Source organism: Schistocerca gregaria, unplaced genomic scaffold, assembly GCF_023897955.1.
Source record: "Schistocerca gregaria isolate iqSchGreg1 unplaced genomic scaffold, iqSchGreg1.2 ptg000445l, whole genome shotgun sequence".
NCBI lineage: Eukaryota > Metazoa > Arthropoda > Insecta > Orthoptera > Acrididae > Schistocerca > Schistocerca gregaria.
Genome location: NW_026061867.1, coordinates 142,535 through 156,768, shown reverse-complemented (window position 1 = coordinate 156,768; position 14,234 = coordinate 142,535). Strand labels below are relative to the sequence as shown.

The following is a 14,234-nucleotide window of genomic DNA, read 5'->3' as shown; positions in this document are numbered from 1 at the left end:
GCCGACGCCAATGGAATTGCTCTGACTTTGTGATAATGTAGCTAGAGCCGAGAACGGACATGACTCTCTTCTGTAACTGTTCTGGTTGTCTAGTGCTTGCCATAAGAGGAACACAGTAGGCAACTCTCTGAGAAGTAAGAAAATAAAAAAACGTCCTACCGACTGCGTTCCCTGTTTTGTGCCAGGAGGTGAAGAACGTCTCCAGCGGAACCGTGAAATGAGCGAAAACGTGGGAAACATTGCATTCGAAGTGCTTGTGAATTTTCCAATTGCCCGATGAGTGTCGACAAAACACGTAAATCCTCTACTCCAACGTATGAGACGTAACGACTGCTGCAGTTTGTTTTTGCATCGTGTGTCAACATTGTTCGATGGTCTGTTACGAGCTTTGCGCGATAAGTTTGCAGACAGCATTCAGGCGACGTTTAACTACTAACAGCTCCATGCAGCGATTGCACAACAGTAAAGGACATGAGTCAATGTGTCGTTGTGCATCGTGAGATGTTTCATAAGGCGTTGTGAGCCCGGATAGCTCAGTCGGTAGAGCATTAGGCTTTTAACCTAAGGGTCCAGGGTTCAAGTCCCTGTTCGGGCGGAAATTTTAATAATTTGGTAGCGTTTCCTCTGGTAGTGGTGGAAACACTACGGAAAAGAATGCAGCAACGCCGTTTTCTGACACCACAGTGCTTTAAACGGTTCAACTTGCACGTGTCGGGAGAACGCTGCGTTCGGGGCAGCCGTGGCCGAGTGGTTAAGGCGTCTGACTCGAAAGTAGTTTCGAATCCCGCCGGCTGCGTGCGATTCTGCGTAAAGAGCAGCAAATACTTTCACACGCATGAATGAGCGTGCAAACCAATGACGCCATTCTAAACAAGACGAAAATTTCCGTTTAAGAATGCTGAGTTTCACGACGGCCGCTGCTTCCTGTGCCTACCGGTCCACCTCGCACTGACGATGTGACTGCAGGAAGCCGTCGCAGGCCCACGAGTGCGCCCCCGTCATTTTCTCGCGCCTTCGCCGAGTTCGTGAGTACACACACGTGCTTGAAATTGTTGGACAGAGCGAAGGTTCATTCCTTTTTAGGAATTGCAATTCAATCAGTCGAGTGCGGCAAAAGCAATGGCGCCGCGTTTCTTTTCAATGATCTCGCAGCTACTTGCAAGTATGTCCATCCCTTAAGACGCCAGAAAACTAGCGTCAGCGGCGCGTCAGTGGGAAGTCGGTGAAGTCGCCATTGGAGCCACAAGCCAGCAATTACGACATGCGAATCACTCGCACACGACGCAGCTGTATGACAATGCTCGTGCGTGGGTGCGGATAGCTCAGTCGGTAGAGCGTTAGGTTTTCAACCAAAGGGTCCTGGGTTCTAGTCCCTGTGGGGGCGAAAATTAATACACTTTCGTAACGTCTAATGTGCTGGCAGTGGAATCACTACAGAAAAGAGTGAGCCCATGCTGCCTTCTGCCATGAGATTGCTTGCAAAGGTGGGAGTTTCAGTTGTCGAGAGACGCTTCTGAGGCGTGCAGTCGTGGCCGAGTGGTTAAGGCGTCTGACTTGAAATCAGATTCCCTCTGGGAGCGTAGGTTCGAGTCCTGCCGACTGCGGAAATTTTCTCGCTCTCAGAAGATGGACGTTCAGCTGCATCCTAGCAGTTGCGTCACTACTAAACACGTGGGCCGCCAGCAAGGTGCAGTGTTCTTGGCTCCAGGGTGCAGCGCTACAGTCGTGCCCAGAAGCCACAGCTCATCTCCTCGTCTCACAACCGTCCACCAGGTGTCAGTGCAAGTGTCGCCTCTCTGGGCAGTGCAGATGTGATTATTTTAGCTTGCAGACGATGACGTGTAGCAATTAATGAGCAAACGCAAGTCAAACGTTTTACCGCGTGTATCTGCTAGATACTACCTCACACACGTTGGAGAGGCTCACTCCTTCCTCTGCCTCGTTCTCTGCACACTAGTTGCACGTGGCATCGATATAGCACAGCTTTTCTAGCATCAGCGAAGTCAATATTACATGAATCGAGTCGACATGTTTGCTAGTTACGACGATGGAAGCAGAAGAAATGTGTGTGGTACTTTACTGCATCTGCTGTTCGCCTTTCGGCGTCCCTGTGTTCTTTCAGACGAAGATGACTGTGAAATTGACAACGGGGCAGACGTGCAAAAGAGGGGCGCTGTACGTCAGCCGAAATAGCTCAGTTGGGAGAGCGTTAGACTGAAGATCTAAAGGTCCCTGGTTCGATCCCGGGTTTCGGCACGGCTTCGTTTTGCAGCCGACGCCAATGGAATTGCTCTGACTTTGTGATAATGTAGCTAGAGCCGAGAACGGACATGACTCTCTTCTGTAACTGTTCTGGTTGTCTAGTGCTTGCCATAAGAGGAACACAGTAGGCAACTCTCTGAGAAGTAAGAAAATAAAAAAACGTCCTACCGACTGCGTTCCCTGTTTTGTGCCAGGAGGTGAAGAACGTCTCCAGCGGAACCGTGAAATGAGCGAAAACGTGGGAAACATTGCATTCGAAGTGCTTGTGAATTTTCCAATTGCCCGATGAGTGTCGACAAAACACGTAAATCCTCTACTCCAACGTATGAGACGTAACGACTGCTGCAGTTTGTTTTTGCATCGTGTGTCAACATTGTTCGATGGTCTGTTACGAGCTTTGCGCGATAAGTTTGCAGACAGCATTCAGGCGACGTTTAACTACTAACAGCTCCATGCAGCGATTGCACAACAGTAAAGGACATGAGTCAATGTGTCGTTGTGCATCGTGAGATGTTTCATAAGGCGTTGTGAGCCCGGATAGCTCAGTCGGTAGAGCATTAGGCTTTTAACCTAAGGGTCCAGGGTTCAAGTCCCTGTTCGGGCGGAAATTTTAATAATTTGGTAGCGTTTCCTCTGGTAGTGGTGGAAACACTACGGAAAAGAATGCAGCAACGCCGTTTTCTGACACCACAGTGCTTTAAACGGTTCAATTTGCACGTGTCGGGAGAACGCTGCGTTCGGGGCAGCCGTGGCCGAGTGGTTAAGGCGTCTGACTCGAAAGTAGTTTCGAATCCCGCCGGCTGCGTGCGATTCTGCGTAAAGAGCAGCAAATACTTTCACACGCATGAATGAGCGTGCAAACCAATGACGCCATTCTAAACAAGACGAAAATTTCCGTTTAAGAATGCTGAGTTTCACGACGGCCGCTGCTTCCTGTGCCTACCGGTCCACCTCGCACTGACGATGTGACTGCAGGAAGCCGTCGCAGGCCCACGAGTGCGCCCCCGTCATTTTCTCGCGCCTTCGCCGAGTTCGTGAGTACACACACGTGCTTGAAATTGTTGGACAGAGCGAAGGTTCATTCCTTTTTAGGAATTGCAATTCAATCAGTCGAGTGCGGCAAAAGCAATGGCGCCGCGTTTCTTTTCAATGATCTCGCAGCTACTTGCAAGTATGTCCATCCCTTAAGACGCCAGAAAACTAGCGTCAGCGGCGCGTCAGTGGGAAGTCGGTGAAGTCGCCATTGGAGCCACAAGCCAGCAATTACGACATGCGAATCACTCGCACACGACGCAGCTGTATGACAATGCTCGTGCGTGGGTGCGGATAGCTCAGTCGGTAGAGCGTTAGGTTTTCAACCAAAGGGTCCTGGGTTCTAGTCCCTGTCGGGGCGAAAATTAATACACTTTCGTAACGTCTAATGTGCTGGCAGTGGAATCACTACAGAAAAGAGTGAGCCCATGCTGCCTTCTGCCATGAGATTGCTTGCAAAGGTGGGAGTTTCAGTTGTCGAGAGACGCTTCTGAGGCGTGCAGTCGTGGCCGAGTGGTTAAGGCGTCTGACTTGAAATCAGATTCCCTCTGGGAGCGTAGGTTCGAGTCCTGCCGACTGCGGAAATTTTCTCGCTCTCAGAAGATGGACGTTCAGCTGCATCCTAGCAGTTGCGTCACTACTAAACACGTGGGCCGCCAGCAAGGTGCAGTGTTCTTGGCTCCAGGGTGCAGCGCTACAGTCGTGCCCAGAAGCCACAGCTCATCTCCTCGTCTCACAACCGTCCACCAGGTGTCAGTGCAAGTGTCGCCTCTCTGGGCAGTGCAGATGTGATTATTTTAGCTTGCAGACGATGACGTGTAGCAATTAATGAGCAAACGCAAGTCAAACGTTTTACCGCGTGTATCTGCTAGATACTACCTCACACACGTTGGAGAGGCTCACTCCTTCCTCTGCCTCGTTCTCTGCACACTAGTTGCACGTGGCATCGATATAGCACAGCTTTTCTAGCATCAGCGAAGTCAATATTACATGAATCGAGTCGACATGTTTGCTAGTTACGACGATGGAAGCAGAAGAAATGTGTGTGGTACTTTACTGCATCTGCTGTTCGCCTTTCGGCGTCCCTGTGTTCTTTCAGACGAAGATGACTGTGAAATTGACAACGGGGCAGACGTGCAAAAGAGGGGCGCTGTACGTCAGCCGAAATAGCTCAGTTGGGAGAGCGTTAGACTGAAGATCTAAAGGTCCCTGGTTCGATCCCGGGTTTCGGCACGGCTTCGTTTTGCAGCCGACGCCAATGGAATTGCTCTGACTTTGTGATAATGTAGCTAGAGCCGAGAACGGACATGACTCTCTTCTGTAACTGTTCTGGTTGTCTAGTGCTTGCCATAAGAGGAACACAGTAGGCAACTCTCTGAGAAGTAAGAAAATAAAAAAACGTCCTACCGACTGCGTTCCCTGTTTTGTGCCAGGAGGTGAAGAACGTCTCCAGCGGAACCGTGAAATGAGCGAAAACGTGGGAAACATTGCATTCGAAGTGCTTGTGAATTTTCCAATTGCCCGATGAGTGTCGACAAAACACGTAAATCCTCTACTCCAACGTATGAGACGTAACGACTGCTGCAGTTTGTTTTTGCATCGTGTGTCAACATTGTTCGATGGTCTGTTACGAGCTTTGCGCGATAAGTTTGCAGACAGCATTCAGGCGACGTTTAACTACTAACAGCTCCATGCAGCGATTGCACAACAGTAAAGGACATGAGTCAATGTGTCGTTGTGCATCGTGAGATGTTTCATAAGGCGTTGTGAGCCCGGATAGCTCAGTCGGTAGAGCATTAGGCTTTTAACCTAAGGGTCCAGGGTTCAAGTCCCTGTTCGGGCGGAAATTTTAATAATTTGGTAGCGTTTCCTCTGGTAGTGGTGGAAACACTACGGAAAAGAATGCAGCAACGCCGTTTTCTGACACCACAGTGCTTTAAACGGTTCAATTTGCACGTGTCGGGAGAACGCTGCGTTCGGGGCAGCCGTGGCCGAGTGGTTAAGGCGTCTGACTCGAAAGTAGTTTCGAATCCCGCCGGCTGCGTGCGATTCTGCGTAAAGAGCAGCAAATACTTTCACACGCATGAATGAGCGTGCAAACCAATGACGCCATTCTAAACAAGACGAAAATTTCCGTTTAAGAATGCTGAGTTTCACGACGGCCGCTGCTTCCTGTGCCTACCGGTCCACCTCGCACTGACGATGTGACTGCAGGAAGCCGTCGCAGGCCCACGAGTGCGCCCCCGTCATTTTCTCGCGCCTTCGCCGAGTTCGTGAGTACACACACGTGCTTGAAATTGTTGGACAGAGCGAAGGTTCATTCCTTTTTAGGAATTGCAATTCAATCAGTCGAGTGCGGCAAAAGCAATGGCGCCGCGTTTCTTTTCAATGATCTCGCAGCTACTTGCAAGTATGTCCATCCCTTAAGACGCCAGAAAACTAGCGTCAGCGGCGCGTCAGTGGGAAGTCGGTGAAGTCGCCATTGGAGCCACAAGCCAGCAATTACGACATGCGAATCACTCGCACACGACGCAGCTGTATGACAATGCTCGTGCGTGGGTGCGGATAGCTCAGTCGGTAGAGCGTTAGGTTTTCAACCAAAGGGTCCTGGGTTCTAGTCCCTGTCGGGGCGAAAATTAATACACTTTCGTAACGTCTAATGTGCTGGCAGTGGAATCACTACAGAAAAGAGTGAGCCCATGCTGCCTTCTGCCATGAGATTGCTTGCAAAGGTGGGAGTTTCAGTTGTCGAGAGACGCTTCTGAGACGTGCAGTCGTGGCCGAGTGGTTAAGGCGTCTGACTTGAAATCAGATTCCCTCTGGGAGCGTAGGTTCGAGTCCTGCCGACTGCGGAAATTTTCTCGCTCTCAGAAGATGGACGTTCAGCTGCATCCTAGCAGTTGCGTCACTACTAAACACGTGGGCCGCCAGCAAGGTGCAGTGTTCTTGGCTCCAGGGTGCAGCGCTACAGTCGTGCCCAGAAGCCACAGCTCATCTCCTCGTCTCACAACCGTCCACCAGGTGTCAGTGCAAGTGTCGCCTCTCTGGGCAGTGCAGATGTGATTATTTTAGCTTGCAGACGATGACGTGTAGCAATTAATGAGCAAACGCAAGTCAAACGTTTTACCGCGTGTATCTGCTAGATACTACCTCACACACGTTGGAGAGGCTCACTCCTTCCTCTGCCTCGTTCTCTGCACACTAGTTGCACGTGGCATCGATATAGCACAGCTTTTCTAGCATCAGCGAAGTCAATATTACATGAATCGAGTCGACATGTTTGCTAGTTACGACGATGGAAGCAGAAGAAATGTGTGTGGTACTTTACTGCATCTGCTGTTCGCCTTTCGGCGTCCCTGTGTTCTTTCAGACGAAGATGACTGTGAAATTGACAACGGGGCAGACGTGCAAAAGAGGGGCGCTGTACGTCAGCCGAAATAGCTCAGTTGGGAGAGCGTTAGACTGAAGATCTAAAGGTCCCTGGTTCGATCCCGGGTTTCGGCACGGCTTCGTTTTGCAGCCGACGCCAATGGAATTGCTCTGACTTTGTGATAATGTAGCTAGAGCCGAGAACGGACATGACTCTCTTCTGTAACTGTTCTGGTTGTCTAGTGCTTGCCATAAGAGGAACACAGTAGGCAACTCTCTGAGAAGTAAGAAAATAAAAAAACGTCCTACCGACTGCGTTCCCTGTTTTGTGCCAGGAGGTGAAGAACGTCTCCAGCGGAACCGTGAAATGAGCGAAAACGTGGGAAACATTGCATTCGAAGTGCTTGTGAATTTTCCAATTGCCCGATGAGTGTCGACAAAACACGTAAATCCTCTACTCCAACGTATGAGACGTAACGACTGCTGCAGTTTGTTTTTGCATCGTGTGTCAACATTGTTCGATGGTCTGTTACGAGCTTTGCGCGATAAGTTTGCAGACAGCATTCAGGCGACGTTTAACTACTAACAGCTCCATGCAGCGATTGCACAACAGTAAAGGACATGAGTCAATGTGTCGTTGTGCATCGTGAGATGTTTCATAAGGCGTTGTGAGCCCGGATAGCTCAGTCGGTAGAGCATTAGGCTTTTAACCTAAGGGTCCAGGGTTCAAGTCCCTGTTCGGGCGGAAATTTTAATAATTTGGTAGCGTTTCCTCTGGTAGTGGTGGAAACACTACGGAAAAGAATGCAGCAACGCCGTTTTCTGACACCACAGTGCTTTAAACGGTTCAATTTGCACGTGTCGGGAGAACGCTGCGTTCGGGGCAGCCGTGGCCGAGTGGTTAAGGCGTCTGACTCGAAAGTAGTTTCGAATCCCGCCGGCTGCGTGCGATTCTGCGTAAAGAGCAGCAAATACTTTCACACGCATGAATGAGCGTGCAAACCAATGACGCCATTCTAAACAAGACGAAAATTTCCGTTTAAGAATGCTGAGTTTCACGACGGCCGCTGCTTCCTGTGCCTACCGGTCCACCTCACACTGACGATGTGACTGCAGGAAGCCGTCGCAGGCCCACGAGTGCGCCCCCGTCATTTTATCGCGCCTTCGCCGAGTTCGTGAGTACACACACGTGCTTGAAATTGTTGGACAGAGCGAAGGTTCATTCCTTTTTAGGAATTGCAATTCAATCAGTCGAGTGCGGCAAAAGCAATGGCGCCGCGTTTCTTTTCAATGATCTCGCAGCTACTTGCAAGTATGTCCATCCCTTAAGACGCCAGAAAACTAGCGTCAGCGGCGCGTCAGTGGGAAGTCGGTGAAGTCGCCATTGGAGCCACAAGCCAGCAATTACGACATGCGAATCACTCGCACACGACGCAGCTGTATGACAATGCTCGTGCGTGGGTGCGGATAGCTCAGTCGGTAGAGCGTTAGGTTTTCAACCAAAGGGTCCTGGGTTCTAGTCCCTGTCGGGGCGAAAATTAATACACTTTCGTAACGTCTAATGTGCTGGCAGTGGAATCACTACAGAAAAGAGTGAGCCCATGCTGCCTTCTGCCATGAGATTGCTTGCAAAGGTGGGAGTTTCAGTTGTCGAGAGACGCTTCTGAGACGTGCAGTCGTGGCCGAGTGGTTAAGGCGTCTGACTTGAAATCAGATTCCCTCTGGGAGCGTAGGTTCGAGTCCTGCCGACTGCGGAAATTTTCTCGCTCTCAGAAGATGGACGTTCAGCTGCATCCTAGCAGTTGCGTCACTACTAAACACGTGGGCCGCCAGCAAGGTGCAGTGTTCTTGGCTCCAGGGTGCAGCGCTACAGTCGTGCCCAGAAGCCACAGCTCATCTCCTCGTCTCACAACCGTCCACCAGGTGTCAGTGCAAGTGTCGCCTCTCTGGGCAGTGCAGATGTGATTATTTTAGCTTGCAGACGATGACGTGTAGCAATTAATGAGCAAACGCAAGTCAACCGTTTTACCGCGTGTATCTGCTAGATACTACCTCACACACGTTGGAGAGGCTCACTCCTTCCTCTGCCTCGTTCTCTGCACACTAGTTGCACGTGGCATCGATATAGCACAGCTTTTCTAGCGTCAGCGAAGTCAATATTACATGAATCGAGTCGACATGTTTGCTAGTTACGACGATGGAAGCAGAAGAAATGTGTGTGGTACTTTACTGCATCTGCTGTTCGCCTTTCGGCGTCCCTGTGTTCTTTCAGACGAAGATGACTGTGAAATTGACAACGGGGCAGACGTGCAAAAGAGGGGCGCTGTACGTCAGCCGAAATAGCTCAGTTGGGAGAGCGTTAGACTGAAGATCTAAAGGTCCCTGGTTCGATCCCGGGTTTCGGCACGGCTTCGTTTTGCAGCCGACGCCAATGGAATTGCTCTGACTTTGTGATAATGTAGCTAGAGCCGAGAACGGACATGACTCTCTTCTGTAACTGTTCTGGTTGTCTAGTGCTTGCCATAAGAGGAACACAGTAGGCAACTCTCTGAGAAGTAAGAAAATAAAAAAACGTCCTACCGACTGCGTTCCCTGTTTTGTGCCAGGAGGTGAAGAACGTCTCCAGCGGAACCGTGAAATGAGCGAAAACGTGGGAAACATTGCATTCGAAGTGCTTGTGAATTTTCCAATTGCCCGATGAGTGTCGACAAAACACGTAAATCCTCTACTCCAACGTATGAGACGTAACGACTGCTGCAGTTTGTTTTTGCATCGTGTGTCAACATTGTTCGATGGTCTGTTACGAGCTTTGCGCGATAAGTTTGCAGACAGCATTCAGGCGACGTTTAACTACTAACAGCTCCATGCAGCGATTGCACAACAGTAAAGGACATGAGTCAATGTGTCGTTGTGCATCGTGAGATGTTTCATAAGGCGTTGTGAGCCCGGATAGCTCAGTCGGTAGAGCATTAGGCTTTTAACCTAAGGGTCCAGGGTTCAAGTCCCTGTTCGGGCGGAAATTTTAATAATTTGGTAGCGTTTCCTCTGGTAGTGGTGGAAACACTACGGAAAAGAATGCAGCAACGCCGTTTTCTGACACCACAGTGCTTTAAACGGTTCAATTTGCACGTGTCGGGAGAACGCTGCGTTCGGGGCAGCCGTGGCCGAGTGGTTAAGGCGTCTGACTCGAAAGTAGTTTCGAATCCCGCCGGCTGCGTGCGATTCTGCGTAAAGAGCAGCAAATACTTTCACACGCATGAATGAGCGTGCAAACCAATGACGCCATTCTAAACAAGACGAAAATTTCCGTTTAAGAATGCTGAGTTTCACGACGGCCGCTGCTTCCTGTGCCTACCGGTCCACCTCGCACTGACGATGTGACTGCAGGAAGCCGTCGCAGGCCCACGAGTGCGCCCCCGTCATTTTCTCGCGCCTTCGCCGAGTTCGTGAGTACACACACGTGCTTGAAATTGTTGGACAGAGCGAAGGTTCATTCCTTTTTAGGAATTGCAATTCAATCAGTCGAGTGCGGCAAAAGCAATGGCGCCGCGTTTCTTTTCAATGATCTCGCAGCTACTTGCAAGTATGTCCATCCCTTAAGACGCCAGAAAACTAGCGTCAGCGGCGCGTCAGTGGGAAGTCGGTGAAGTCGCCATTGGAGCCACAAGCCAGCAATTACGACATGCGAATCACTCGCACACGACGCAGCTGTATGACAATGCTCGTGCGTGGGTGCGGATAGCTCAGTCGGTAGAGCGTTAGGTTTTCAACCAAAGGGTCCTGGGTTCTAGTCCCTGTCGGGGCGAAAATTAATACACTTTCGTAACGTCTAATGTGCTGGCAGTGGAATCACTACAGAAAAGAGTGAGCCCATGCTGCCTTCTGCCATGAGATTGCTTGCAAAGGTGGGAGTTTCAGTTGTCGAGAGACGCTTCTGAGGCGTGCAGTCGTGGCCGAGTGGTTAAGGCGTCTCACTTGAAATCAGATTCCCTCTGGGAGCGTAGGTTCGAGTCCTGCCGACTGCGGAAATTTTCTCGCTCTCAGAAGATGGACGTTCAGCTGCATCCTAGCAGTTGCGTCACTACTAAACACGTGGGCCGCCAGCAAGGTGCAGTGTTCTTGGCTCCAGGGTGCAGCGCTACAGTCGTGCCCAGAAGCCACAGCTCATCTCCTCGTCTCACAACCGTCCACCAGGTGTCAGTGCAAGTGTCGCCTCTCTGGGCAGTGCAGATGTGATTATTTCAGCTTGCAGACGATGACGTGTAGCAATTAATGAGCAAACGCAAGTCAAACGTTTTACCGCGTGTATCTGCTAGATACTGCCCCACACACGTTGGAGAGGCTCACTCCTTCCTCTGCCTCGTTCTCTGCACACTAGTTGCACGTGGCATCGATATAGCACAGCTTTTCTAGCGTCAGCGAAGTCAATATTACATGAATCGAGTCGACATGTTTGCTAGTTACGACGATGGAAGCAGAAGAAATGTGTGTGGTACTTTACTGCATCTGCTGTTCGCCTTTCGGCGTCCCTGTGTTCTTTCAGACGAAGATGACTGTGAAATTGACAACGGGGCAGACGTGCAAAAGAGGGGCGCTGTACGTCAGCCGAAATAGCTCAGTTGGGAGAGCGTTAGACTGAAGATCTAAAGGTCCCTGGTTCGATCCCGGGTTTCGGCACGGCTTCGTTTTGCAGCCGACGCCAATGGAATTGCTCTGACTTTGTGATAATGTAACTAGAGCCGAGAACGGACATGACTCTCTTCTGTAACTGTTCTGGTTGTCTAGTGCTTGCCATAAGAGGAACACAGTAGGCAACTCTCTGAGAAGTAAGAAAATAAAAAAACGTCCTACCGACTGCGTTCCCTGTTTTGTGCCAGGAGGTGAAGAACGTCTCCAGCGGAACCGTGAAATGAGCGAAAACGTGGGAAACATTGCATTCGAAGTGCTTGTGAATTTTCCAATTGCCCGATGAGTGTCGACAAAACACGTAAATCCTCTACTCCAACGTATGAGACGTAACGACTGCTGCAGTTTGTTTTTGCATCGTGTGTCAACATTGTTCGATGGTCTGTTACGAGCTTTGCGCGATAAGTTTGCAGACAGCATTCAGGCGACGTTTAACTACTAACAGCTCCATGCAGCGATTGCACAACAGTAAAGGACATGAGTCAATGTGTCGTTGTGCATCGTGAGATGTTTCATAAGGCGTTGTGAGCCCGGATAGCTCAGTCGGTAGAGCATTAGGCTTTTAACCTAAGGGTCCAGGGTTCAAGTCCCTGTTCGGGCGGAAATTTTAATAATTTGGTAGCGTTTCCTCTGGTAGTGGTGGAAACACTACGGAAAAGAATGCAGCAACGCCGTTTTCTGACACCACAGTGCTTTAAACGGTTCAATTTGCACGTGTCGGGAGAACGCTGCGTTCGGGGCAGCCGTGGCCGAGTGGTTAAGGCGTCTGACTCGAAAGTAGTTTCGAATCCCGCCGGCTGCGTGCGATTCTGCGTAAAGAGCAGCAAATACTTTCACACGCATGAATGAGCGTGCAAACCAATGACGCCATTCTAAACAAGACGAAAATTTCCGTTTAAGAATGCTGAGTTTCACGACGGCCGCTGCTTCCTGTGCCTACCGGTCCACCTCGCACTGACGATGTGACTGCAGGAAGCCGTCGCAGGCCCACGAGTGCGCCCCCGTCATTTTCTCGCGCCTTCGCCGAGTTCGTGAGTACACACACGTGCTTGAAATTGTTGGACAGAGCGAAGGTTCATTCCTTTTTAGGAATTGCAGTTCAATCAGTCGAGTGCGGCAAAAGCAATGGCGCCGCGTTTCTTTTCAATGATCTCGCAGCTACTTGCAAGTATGTCCATCCCTTAAGACGCCAGAAAACTAGCGTCAGCGGCGCGTCAGTGGGAAGTCGGTGAAGTCGCCATTGGAGCCACAAGCCAGCAATTACGACATGCGAATCACTCGCACACGACGCAGCTGTATGACAATGCTCGTGCGTGGGTGCGGATAGCTCAGTCGGTAGAGCGTTAGGTTTTCAACCAAAGGGTCCTGGGTTCTAGTCCCTGTCGGGGCGAAAATTAATACACTTTCGTAACGTCTAATGTGCTGGCAGTGGAATCACTACAGAAAAGAGTGAGCCCATGCTGCCTTCTGCCATGAGATTGCTTGCAAAGGTGGGAGTTTCAGTTGTCGAGAGACGCTTCTGAGGCGTGCAGTCGTGGCCGAGTGGTTAAGGCGTCTCACTTGAAATCAGATTCCCTCTGGGAGCGTAGGTTCGAGTCCTGCCGACTGCGGAAATTTTCTCGCTCTCAGAAGATGGACGTTCAGCTGCATCCTAGCAGTTGCGTCACTACTAAACACGTGGGCCGCCAGCAAGGTGCAGTGTTCTTGGCTCCAGGGTGCAGCGCTACAGTCGTGCCCAGAAGCCACAGCTCATCTCCTCGTCTCACAACCGTCCACCAGGTGTCAGTGCAAGTGTCGCCTCTCTGGGCAGTGCAGATGTGATTATTTCAGCTTGCAGACGATGACGTGTAGCAATTAATGAGCAAACGCAAGTCAAACGTTTTACCGCGTGTATCTGCTAGATACTGCCCCACACACGTTGGAGAGGCTCACTCCTTCCTCTGCCTCGTTCTCTGCACACTAGTTGCACGTGGCATCGATATAGCACAGCTTTTCTAGCGTCAGCGAAGTCAATATTACATGAATCGAGTCGACATGTTTGCTAGTTACGACGATGGAAGCAGAAGAAATGTGTGTGGTACTTTACTGCATCTGCTGTTCGCCTTTCGGCGTCCCTGTGTTCTTTCAGACGAAGATGACTGTGAAATTGACAACGGGGCAGACGTGCAAAAGAGGGGCGCTGTACGTCAGCCGAAATAGCTCAGTTGGGAGAGCGTTAGACTGAAGATCTAAAGGTCCCTGGTTCGATCCCGGGTTTCGGCACGGCTTCGTTTTGAAGCCGACGCCAATGGAATTGCTCTGACTTTGTGATAATGTAACTAGAGCCGAGAACGGACATGACTCTCTTCTGTAACTGTTCTGGTTGTCTAGTGCTTGCCATAAGAGGAACACAGTAGGCAACTCTCTGAGAAGTAAGAAAATAAAAAAACGTCCTACCGACTGCGTTCCCTGTTTTGTGCCAGGAGGTGAAGAACGTCTCCAGCGGAACCGTGAAATGAGCGAAAACGTGGGAAACATTGCATTCGAAGTGCTTGTGAATTTTCCAATTGCCCGATGAGTGTCGACAAAACACGTAAATCCTCTACTCCAACGTATGAGACGTAACGACTGCTGCAGTTTGTTTTTGCATCGTGTGTCAACATTGTTCGATGGTCTGTTACGAGCTTTGCGCGATAAGTTTGCAGACAGCATTCAGGCGACGTTTAACTACTAACAGCTCCATGCAGCGATTGCACAACAGTAAAGGACATGAGTCAATGTGTCGTTGTGCATCGTGAGATGTTTCATAAGGCGTTGTGAGCCCGGATAGCTCAGTCGGTAGAGCATTATGCTTTTAACCTAAGGGTCCAGGGTTCAAGTCCCTGTTCGGGCGGAAATTTTAATAA

At 50.3% G+C, this 14,234-nt stretch overlaps 19 non-coding genes across 19 annotated transcripts; all 19 read left to right on the top strand.

Annotated features, from left to right (window-relative positions):
* Nucleotides 1-522: 522 nt before the first annotated feature.
* On the top strand, nt 523-595 carry Trnak-uuu (transfer RNA lysine (anticodon UUU)). The gene has a single exon. It is a non-coding gene; the product is annotated as a tRNA-Lys (tRNA).
* A 927-nt stretch (nt 596-1,522) lies between these two features.
* Trnas-uga (transfer RNA serine (anticodon UGA)) lies at nt 1,523-1,604 on the top strand. The gene has a single exon. It is a non-coding gene; the product is annotated as a tRNA-Ser (tRNA).
* Nucleotides 1,605-2,183: 579 nt separating this feature from the next.
* Trnaf-gaa (transfer RNA phenylalanine (anticodon GAA)) lies at nt 2,184-2,256 on the top strand. The gene has a single exon. It is a non-coding gene; the product is annotated as a tRNA-Phe (tRNA).
* Nucleotides 2,257-2,793: 537 nt separating this feature from the next.
* Trnak-uuu (transfer RNA lysine (anticodon UUU)) lies at nt 2,794-2,866 on the top strand. Its single transcript has one exon. It is a non-coding gene; the product is annotated as a tRNA-Lys (tRNA).
* A 927-nt stretch (nt 2,867-3,793) lies between these two features.
* Trnas-uga (transfer RNA serine (anticodon UGA)) lies at nt 3,794-3,875 on the top strand. The gene has a single exon. It is a non-coding gene; the product is annotated as a tRNA-Ser (tRNA).
* A 579-nt stretch (nt 3,876-4,454) lies between these two features.
* Nucleotides 4,455-4,527, top strand: Trnaf-gaa (transfer RNA phenylalanine (anticodon GAA)). The gene has a single exon. It is a non-coding gene; the product is annotated as a tRNA-Phe (tRNA).
* A 537-nt stretch (nt 4,528-5,064) lies between these two features.
* On the top strand, nt 5,065-5,137 carry Trnak-uuu (transfer RNA lysine (anticodon UUU)). The gene has a single exon. It is a non-coding gene; the product is annotated as a tRNA-Lys (tRNA).
* Nucleotides 5,138-6,064: 927 nt separating this feature from the next.
* Nucleotides 6,065-6,146, top strand: Trnas-uga (transfer RNA serine (anticodon UGA)). Its single transcript has one exon. It is a non-coding gene; the product is annotated as a tRNA-Ser (tRNA).
* A 579-nt stretch (nt 6,147-6,725) lies between these two features.
* Nucleotides 6,726-6,798, top strand: Trnaf-gaa (transfer RNA phenylalanine (anticodon GAA)). Its single transcript has one exon. It is a non-coding gene; the product is annotated as a tRNA-Phe (tRNA).
* A 537-nt stretch (nt 6,799-7,335) lies between these two features.
* Nucleotides 7,336-7,408, top strand: Trnak-uuu (transfer RNA lysine (anticodon UUU)). Its single transcript has one exon. It is a non-coding gene; the product is annotated as a tRNA-Lys (tRNA).
* Nucleotides 7,409-8,335: 927 nt separating this feature from the next.
* Trnas-uga (transfer RNA serine (anticodon UGA)) lies at nt 8,336-8,417 on the top strand. The gene has a single exon. It is a non-coding gene; the product is annotated as a tRNA-Ser (tRNA).
* Nucleotides 8,418-8,996: 579 nt separating this feature from the next.
* On the top strand, nt 8,997-9,069 carry Trnaf-gaa (transfer RNA phenylalanine (anticodon GAA)). The gene has a single exon. It is a non-coding gene; the product is annotated as a tRNA-Phe (tRNA).
* Nucleotides 9,070-9,606: 537 nt separating this feature from the next.
* Nucleotides 9,607-9,679, top strand: Trnak-uuu (transfer RNA lysine (anticodon UUU)). The gene has a single exon. It is a non-coding gene; the product is annotated as a tRNA-Lys (tRNA).
* Nucleotides 9,680-10,606: 927 nt separating this feature from the next.
* On the top strand, nt 10,607-10,688 carry Trnas-uga (transfer RNA serine (anticodon UGA)). Its single transcript has one exon. It is a non-coding gene; the product is annotated as a tRNA-Ser (tRNA).
* A 579-nt stretch (nt 10,689-11,267) lies between these two features.
* Trnaf-gaa (transfer RNA phenylalanine (anticodon GAA)) lies at nt 11,268-11,340 on the top strand. The gene has a single exon. It is a non-coding gene; the product is annotated as a tRNA-Phe (tRNA).
* A 537-nt stretch (nt 11,341-11,877) lies between these two features.
* Nucleotides 11,878-11,950, top strand: Trnak-uuu (transfer RNA lysine (anticodon UUU)). The gene has a single exon. It is a non-coding gene; the product is annotated as a tRNA-Lys (tRNA).
* A 927-nt stretch (nt 11,951-12,877) lies between these two features.
* Nucleotides 12,878-12,959, top strand: Trnas-uga (transfer RNA serine (anticodon UGA)). The gene has a single exon. It is a non-coding gene; the product is annotated as a tRNA-Ser (tRNA).
* Nucleotides 12,960-13,538: 579 nt separating this feature from the next.
* Nucleotides 13,539-13,611, top strand: Trnaf-gaa (transfer RNA phenylalanine (anticodon GAA)). The gene has a single exon. It is a non-coding gene; the product is annotated as a tRNA-Phe (tRNA).
* Nucleotides 13,612-14,148: 537 nt separating this feature from the next.
* Trnak-uuu (transfer RNA lysine (anticodon UUU)) lies at nt 14,149-14,221 on the top strand. The gene has a single exon. It is a non-coding gene; the product is annotated as a tRNA-Lys (tRNA).
* Nucleotides 14,222-14,234: the final 13 nt, after the last annotated feature.